We start from the raw sequence: 8,337 nt of genomic DNA on the forward strand, positions 1-8,337 counted from the left end.
ACAAACTTTTGACACAGAGACTGCAACAACAGGCTCACATGTACCAATTGTGAAAATGACACAGGATGATCTGTTGAGATTGTTGTTAAGTGCCCTCCAGTTGATTCCAACCCATAGCGACCCTGAACAGGGTTTCCGAGGTGGTAAATCTTTATGGGAGTAGAAAGTCTCATCTTTCTCCTACAGAACAGCTGGTAGTTTTGAAATGCTGACCTTGTGGTTCACAGCCCGATTCGTAACCACTATGCTACCAGAGCTCCTCTGTTGAGATTAGGGTCACTCTAAATTGGAACTGACAGGGTTGCACCTAGCAATCACAGATACTTCTAGGAGTCCTGGTGGCACAATGATTAAAGTACTTTGTTAAAACCAAAAGTGGTGTGTTTGAGTCCTCTAATATTTTTGTGGAGTTATTCCTCAGTGGAGAGTCAGAGAAAAAGAGGAAGACCTCCAGTAAGATGGATTGGTAAAGTGGCAGCATCAATGGGCTCAAGCGTGGCAACAATTGTGAGGTTAGCCCAGAACTGGGCAGTGTTTCGTTCTGTGTTTGGGTCCTTATGAGTCAGTACCAACTCGATGGCACCTAACAACAACAACAAATTTCTCTTATTATACAGTTAGTATTTTTTCAGCCAGAGTGACCAGACTTTGTCTCTCATACTTCGGACATATTGTCAGGAGGGACCAGTCTCTGGAGAAGGATATCATGTTTGGTAGAGAGTCAGAGAAAAGAGGAAGACCCCCAATGAGATGGACTGACACAGTGGCAGCAGCAATGGGCTCAGATGTAGCAACAATTGTGAGGTTGACCCAGGACCAGGCAGTGTTTCCTTTGGTTGTATAGAGGGTTGCTATGAGTTGGTATTGACATGAGCTGTCATTTGCATGGGGCATTTACACCATCTACATTTATTGAACGTTATTCAAGGAAACATATTGTCTAATTTTGCTATCTGAGTGTTCTTTTCTTTGTTTTTATTTTTATTCTGCTATTTCTGGCTTTGTTTAAATTGGGCTGATTTCTTGTGATGAGCCTTTTTGCTTTCTTCCTTCTCATCTTCTGATTTTTTTTTTCAGTTATTTCTTAGATGTTAGAACATATGTTCCACTACACAACTCATAATTACAAGAGTATCTGATATATGCACAATAGTTACCATGCAACTTTAACAAAATAAATTTATTTCTGATGTCTCCTCCTTTCCCCATTTCTTTCGGAGTCTTTCCATCCATATCAATAAATAACTTAGAATAAAAAAAAAAATTCCTGTGTGCTAATTTCCTATTAAATTGTATTGTTTGTGGAATTGAATTATTAAGATCATTCCCAAAAAATATCATTACTTTGTCCTCATAACTGTCCATGCTATTGTGGGTTTTAATGATCTTTCTCTTCCTCGTGGTTTAAATTTTTTTCCTTGTATATAAATATGAGAGGTTAATAATGCTCTCGCATTTCTGTTTAGAATACTCTCTGGAATAATAGTTTCAGAGCTGGTCTGGTGGTAGAATAGACTCAGAGCTTCCTTTTGTTCGAGAAGGTCTTCATTTCCCCATTTCTGGATGACAGCTTTGCTAGGTAAATGATTCTTGGTTGGCAACTCTTTTTTCTCAGCACTTAACCTTTGTCTCTCCATTGTCTTCTGGTCTCAAGAGTGTCTGGGGAGAACCCACAGTGACTCTCATGAAAACTCTTTGGTTTGTTATACTGCCTTGCTCTGTTGCCGTTTTCCTAATTCTTTTGGTTTTCAAGAATTGTATTAGTATATGGTATGGAGGTGACCTCTTTGTGTTTCTTCTAATTGGAGTTCTTGTTGTTTGCTGTATTTACAGTCTTGGTTTGCTAATCTGATCAGGAAAATTCTCTCTGAATGCTTTCCTGATTGTCACGGTCCCTATTTGTTCACTCCTCTTCTCGTAAGCCTGGATAAGTCCCGTTATTTGGTCTTCTAGTTCAGTTATTCTGTCTTCTGTCTTTTTGACTATTCCTGAAGGCCTCTCTTTCTTCTCTCTAACTCAGTTGCATTGTGTTTCAACTCTGGAAGGTGTCTCTCTTTTATTTTCAGTGTCCTTCTTAAGACTCATTTTATGCTGCTCCCTTTGTTTCCTAATCACCAACAATTTGTTTTCTTTCGACTTTGTGCTTTCTTTAAACACAATTAGCACCATAGTCTAAACAGTCAATTCTTGCTTTTAGTGGCATCCATAAGAAAAAGTTCCTCCTTTTTTTTGTTTTGCTTTTGATTGGTCCCTATTCTGTTATAATTTTGTATGTTACTATTTTTTGGTGAACTTGGGCCATTTGGGGTTTCTGGGCTTTTTTGTTTGTTTACTTTAAATTCTGTATCCTCATTTATGTGGAAAAATTTTCTTACCGGGTGCCCTTGGTGGCCAAGTGCCTGGTTGTAAGCACAAAGACTCGCCGGGCAGCTCCACTCCACACCTGAGGCTTGCTCTGAGTCAAAATTGCCCAGAGGCAGTAGGCTTGGCATTTTCTCCTGAGAACCACTGGAGGGCGCTTTAGGAGTTTTTCATTGCTGATTCCTTTCTGACTGCTTGATCTCAGGAATCCAATACACAACAATGGGGTGGGGTGTTAGCTGGTTGTAGATGCTGATGTGCGTGGTGGGGCGCAACTTTCGTGCAACAGAGGTGGGGATCTGTCTTTCCTTCACAGATGTCCCTGAGAAGACTTTCCAAAGGGATCCTACTGTGGGCAGGAAGCCAACTGTTTTCCTCTGTCCAAATCATTCCCCTCATCTGCTGCCCTTCAAGTTCCTCCCCGTCCTAGTGCCAACCACCTCAGGCCTCAGTGAGCTTTCACAGCAATTTACACAACACGACAATCTCCCTTCACCTGCCCAATCTGCAGCCCACAAACTCCCACAGCCAATCAGCATCACCTTAAACACTTGGGTTTCTGCTTCCTCATAGTCACTCTCTTTCTGTGGTCTCTGGGATGTTGCCCACTGGGTTCCAAAATGGCTGGAGTGAGCGAGTGTTGTCGATGTTAGCAGGTAGGTTCTCTGAGCTTTGTGCTGACCCTGCTCTTCCTCCTTCCCGCTTCTGGACTCACCGGAACCAGCACCTCAGCTGCCCAGGTCTAGAGCCTGGGCTCCCTTTCTTTCCATTGTTCAGGAGTGACTTGCTGGGGGAGTAAATGGGAGCATCCACTCACACTGTTGTTTTGCTCTGACTCCTGGTTTTCTTTATAAAGTTAAATCGCTCAGAAATCTTTTGAGACCTCACAGACTTATGGGTTTCTTCTGATTCATTGGAGACCAAAACTTTGGCATCAGAGGGAACTGTGGGTATTGTAGCTAAACCGTTGTTATTATGTGCCATTGAGTTGACACTGGCTCATAACGACCCTGTATATAACAGAATGAAACACTGTGCGGTCCTGCACCTGAGTCCATCGATGCTGCCACCTGGCCAATCCATCTCGCTAAGGGTCTTCCTCTTTTTCTCTGACCCTCCACCTTACCAAACATGATATCCTTCTCCAGTGACTGGTTCCTCCTGACAATATGTCTGGAGAATCAGAGAAGTTTGGCCATCCGGGTATCCAAGGAGCACTCTGGCTATATTTCTAATACAGATCTGTTTGTTCTTTTGGCAGTCCATGGCACTTTCAATATTCTCCTTCAACACCATAACTCAAAAGCATCCATTCTTCTAAGGTCTTCCTTATTCACTGTCCAGCTTTCACATGCATATGAGGTTATTGAAAATACCATGGCTTGGGTCAGGCGCATCTTAGTCCTCAAACTGACATCTTTGCTCTTCAACACTTTAAAAATGTCTTGTGCAGCAGATTTGCCTAATGCAGTAGGTCATTTGATTTCTTAACAGCTGCTTCCATGAGTGGTGATGGTTGATCCGAGAAAAATGAAGTCTTTGACAACTTCAATCTTTTTTCCATTCATATGGATGTTGTTTATTGGTCCAGTGGTGAGGATTTTTGTTTTCTTTACATTTAGATGCAACCTGGACCAAAGACTTTGGTCTTTGACCTCTATCAGTAAGTATTCAGCCCAACTTAAGATTTTTTTATCATTTAAAAGTGGACTTTTGTAAGAAGATTTCCATTTTGAACATTTCTAAAATACATAGAAGTAGAAATTTCAGGCCAAAGTAAGTTCCTAGGGAAGATCACTCACTCACTCAGCCCATCTTGAGAACTGAAGCGTCTTCTACAGTTAAAATAAAACATTAATGTTGATGGTATAAAACATGGGAGATAGTTAACAGGGTAAAGAGAGACTTTCTTGTCTCCTCTCTGAAGAAGAACTGCTCCAAAAGTAGGTATGGCTGAGTCAACTTCAACAAAGGAATCCCAGTCCTTCGCAGACATGTTCAACCTCCAGCTATACCAAGGAGCCCCTGGTTCTGGGCCTTGAAAGTGTGAGGTGGCGGTGTGGGTGGGTGGATCTAAGAGGAGCATTCATGGCCGGGGTTCTGGGTGTTTACACTCCTCCTATGTAAATGAAAATCTGAAACTGACCTCAAAAGCATACCTAAGTCTGGGCTGCAAATTTTGACTCCTTGGATACTGAAATAGTATAGTAGTAAAAATTTGTGTATGTAGGTTCAGTTACCAGTACCTGAAATGACCACTTATGATGGGAGTGTCTCATGGCTGGGAGCACAGTTACAGAAGAGAGGTAACATTAAAACCCTGAAGCCACTTTCAAATAAATGTAAAATCACGAAAAGAATCCTTGCTTGGAGAACGGGCCTTCTCCTTGAAGCTACCAGTCTACCTCCTGCTATATTAATAGTCAAACCTAAATAATGGGGCATCACCTCCATAAGAGAGAATTCAACATGCACAGGTGGAGGCCTGTGAGCCTGACTCACCTGGCTAAGCTTCAGGACCCAGAGGGGACCTGGGGGGTGGGGGAGCTCCTGTCCTGCATTCTTCTGTAGGAGGAGTCACACGGAGGGGTCTCTGGTGGTAGAGGGGACCTGAGGGGGCTCAGTATGTCTCCTCATGTTGGAGAAGAAGATTAAATACACCAGACTACAAGAATGAACAACTCTGTTCCGGAAGAAGCCCAGTTAGAATACTCCTTAGAAGTGATGATGGCAAGACTTGGTCTCACATGTTTTGGACATGTTATCGGTAGGGACCAGTCCCTGGAGAAGGACACCATGATGGATAAACTAGAGGGTCAGTGAGAAAGAGGAAGACCCTCAGTGAGGTGGCCTGACACAGTGGCTCTAACAGTGGACTCAAACAGCCAGAGCTTTGGAGGCTGGTGCAGGACCACGTGGTATAAAACATGGAGTCATTGTGAGGTGGAGCTAACTCAATGGCACCTAACAACAATAACAACAACCATGTGAGTCTGAGTAGAACTGTATCCCAGAGGGTTTACAATGGTGATTGGTGAGCAATAGATCACTAGGTGCCTCTGGGAGGAATCAACTACCAGCCTTTTGCAGCCCTCAAGGGCACTGTTCAGTTAGTTCGGACACATAATGACCCTGTATAGGGCTTCTGAGAAGTAGCTGCTGCCTTGGATTCAGTGACCTTGTGATTAACAATCCTGCTCTTCCATTGTTGCTGAGTACCGTTGAGTCGGTTCTGACCTACAGCAACCCTACATAGGGATTCTGAGGAGTAGCTGATGAACTTGAAGCACCAATGCTGCCTTCCAGGGCATTAGCCCACAGCAGCCCACCAGGGCATCCACTGCTGCCTTTACCGTTCAGAATCCCCTCCCCAGTCATCTACGGCTACACACACGTATGCTGCCTATCTGCTCGCTTGTCCCCAGAATGGAAGCATGGGACACGTCTGGGGATTGTAACAGTGTGGCATGACTCTTCCCACGCCAGCTCCGAGGGGACAGCCACACACACACACTGACATATCTGTCATAGCCCCTTAACTTACAGAGGCCACCTCAGATGAGGGTCCATCCTCACCCCCATCCAAAGCACTGCTGCCAACACATGCATATTTCTTCTCTCACATAAATGCCAGATGAGCGATGATAGAACACTTTTTTGTCCAATAAACCAGTTTCTGGACCAAAACTTACCACGATCAAAAAAATAAACAAAAAACCCACAAGGAAAAACAGGATCGGATCTCTCTATGTCTTAAAATGTTCCTGATACCTGGTTGGAAGACACAGTGATAGTGCAATGGGCTTGAAATCAACAATGACGTTCTATATGGAGAGCCTAAGAGGCTGAGCTGATCATCGTGTGCACGGTTTTCTAAGAAAGTGCTTTCGGAGATGACTGAATTTTCCCAACAGAAAACCACAGATCCAGGGGTCTCTTCCTTCAGCAAGCCATCCCCTGGCCGTGTCTGCTGAGTAAAGTGCGGCAAGGCAGCGCGGCACAGGAATGGATGCAAGCTGAATGGCTTCTCTCAGAAGCAGAGAGGCGCCAGTGGTGTTCTTCCACTCCCTCTAAGAGTTCGAAAAGTAATTATTAAAGACTAGGGCCAGTTTACAAATATATATATACCCCCAAAAAACTGTAGTCCTTACGAGAGTTGATGATTTTTAAAAATAAATATCATTTAACAGCATATTGTACACACCTATATCTTTCAAGCAATGCCTAATCATGACATTTCATATCATGACTTATTATGTATTTCCTCATTCTCATAGAAGCCATCAGCGGCTGTAGGATCAGCACTGGACAGCTAACTGCTAGGGCAATGGTTCAAACTCACCAGCCGCTCCTCAGAAACCCTACACAGGGTCACTATGAGTCAGAACCGACTCAACCGCACTTAACAACAACAACAGGGTGTCAATATGTTTGGAATAATGAAAAGAAATTCTAAGAAAGTACTTGCCCTTTGATTAAAAGTATGTAAAAGTAAATTCAAAAGGCAGACGTTTGAATATCATACAGAAACAGCAAACAACAGGAGAGGTGTCCTTGAGTACAATTATGTTATGATGTATTCTGCCTGCCTTAGAATAGCTGGTCTAGGGGTTTTGATGAGTAGATCAAGAAAATTCTTCATAGCCGATTGGATAAGTCTCCCCCAGATTGAATCAGAATTGCTTTGTAGGCTCTTCCAATGAAAATGAACTGAGCACCGAACTACACTTTTGATAAAACTTTCATGGAAACAGCACATTTTGTAGACGATTCTCCTGTTGATGTGACTCCCTGTGAGCAACACAACGCAAGTAAACTGAGTGGACGTGGAGCTGTGAAGAAGGGGCCATCTAATCAAAACCAGAGACGTTTGCTTTCTCTTGCTAAAGAAAACATTTGGTCATTTCCACCTGCCTATAATCCTTGTGGTTATTAAAAATAAATACACAAAAAGGAGTTCTGAATTGCCATAACCCATCACAATTCCAATCCACGGTCTCTTCCTTCAGCAAGCTGTCTCCTGGCCAGGCCTATGTCTCTTATCTGTCCCTATACAGCTGCGAACCTATCCAGACATCTGTGTGTCCATCTTTCCATCTGTGCTGGCGATGGGCAATAGAGTCAGTTCTGACTTATAACAACTCTGTACAGGGTTTCTGAGGCTGTAAATGTTTACCGGAGCAGAAAACCTCAACTTTCTCCCATGGAACAGCTGGTAGTTTCAAAGTACTGACCTTGAGGTCCACAGGCCAACTCATAACCACTACGCTACCAGAGTTCCTTACACAGCCTTACACGAATCTCTATTATTTGTGTCTGTACATCCACATCTGTATCTACAGAGCTGTATCTCTATACATCCGCATCTGTATCTACAGAGCTGTATCTCTATACATCCGTATCTGTATCTACAGAGCTGTTTCTCTATACATCCAAATCTGTATCTACAGAGCTGTATCTCTGTACATCCGCATCTGTGATCTACAGAGCTGTATCTGTGTACATCCACATCTGTATCTACAGAGCTGTATCTCTATACATTCGTATCTGTATCTACAGAGCTGTATCTCTATACATCTGTATCCGTATCTACAGAGCTATATATCTATACATCTGTATTCGTATCTACAAAGTTGTATCTCTATACACCTGGACATGTATCTGTATCTTTATCTATACATCTGTATATGTATCAATATATCTGGACATCTGGGGTCTGATGTGGCACTGTGGGTTAATGTTCTGAACATCAAGGTCAGTTTGAACTACAAGATCAGCCATTTAAGCTCACCAGCCACTCCTCGGAAACCCTATACAGGGTCGCTATGAGTTGGAGCCAACTTGACAGCACTTAACAACAACAATAACACACAACTGTATGGTGGTGTTGTTGTTATGTGCTGTGGAGTTGGTTCCAACTCATAGCGACCCTGTATAGGGTTTCCAAGGCTGTAAATCTTTATGGGAGCAGAAAGC

General features: G+C 43.0%; 1 protein-coding gene across 1 annotated transcript in view; it reads right to left on the reverse strand.

The window, feature by feature from the left end:
* The window catches only part of LOC102810654 (SPARC-related modular calcium-binding protein 2-like), a 151,743-nt gene that overhangs the window by 112,999 nt on the left and 30,407 nt on the right, over positions 1–8,337 (reverse strand). The window lies entirely within an intron of this gene.

Source organism: Chrysochloris asiatica, unplaced genomic scaffold, assembly GCF_000296735.1.
Source record: "Chrysochloris asiatica unplaced genomic scaffold, ChrAsi1.0 scaffold00162, whole genome shotgun sequence".
Classification (NCBI taxonomy): domain Eukaryota; kingdom Metazoa; phylum Chordata; class Mammalia; order Afrosoricida; family Chrysochloridae; genus Chrysochloris; species Chrysochloris asiatica.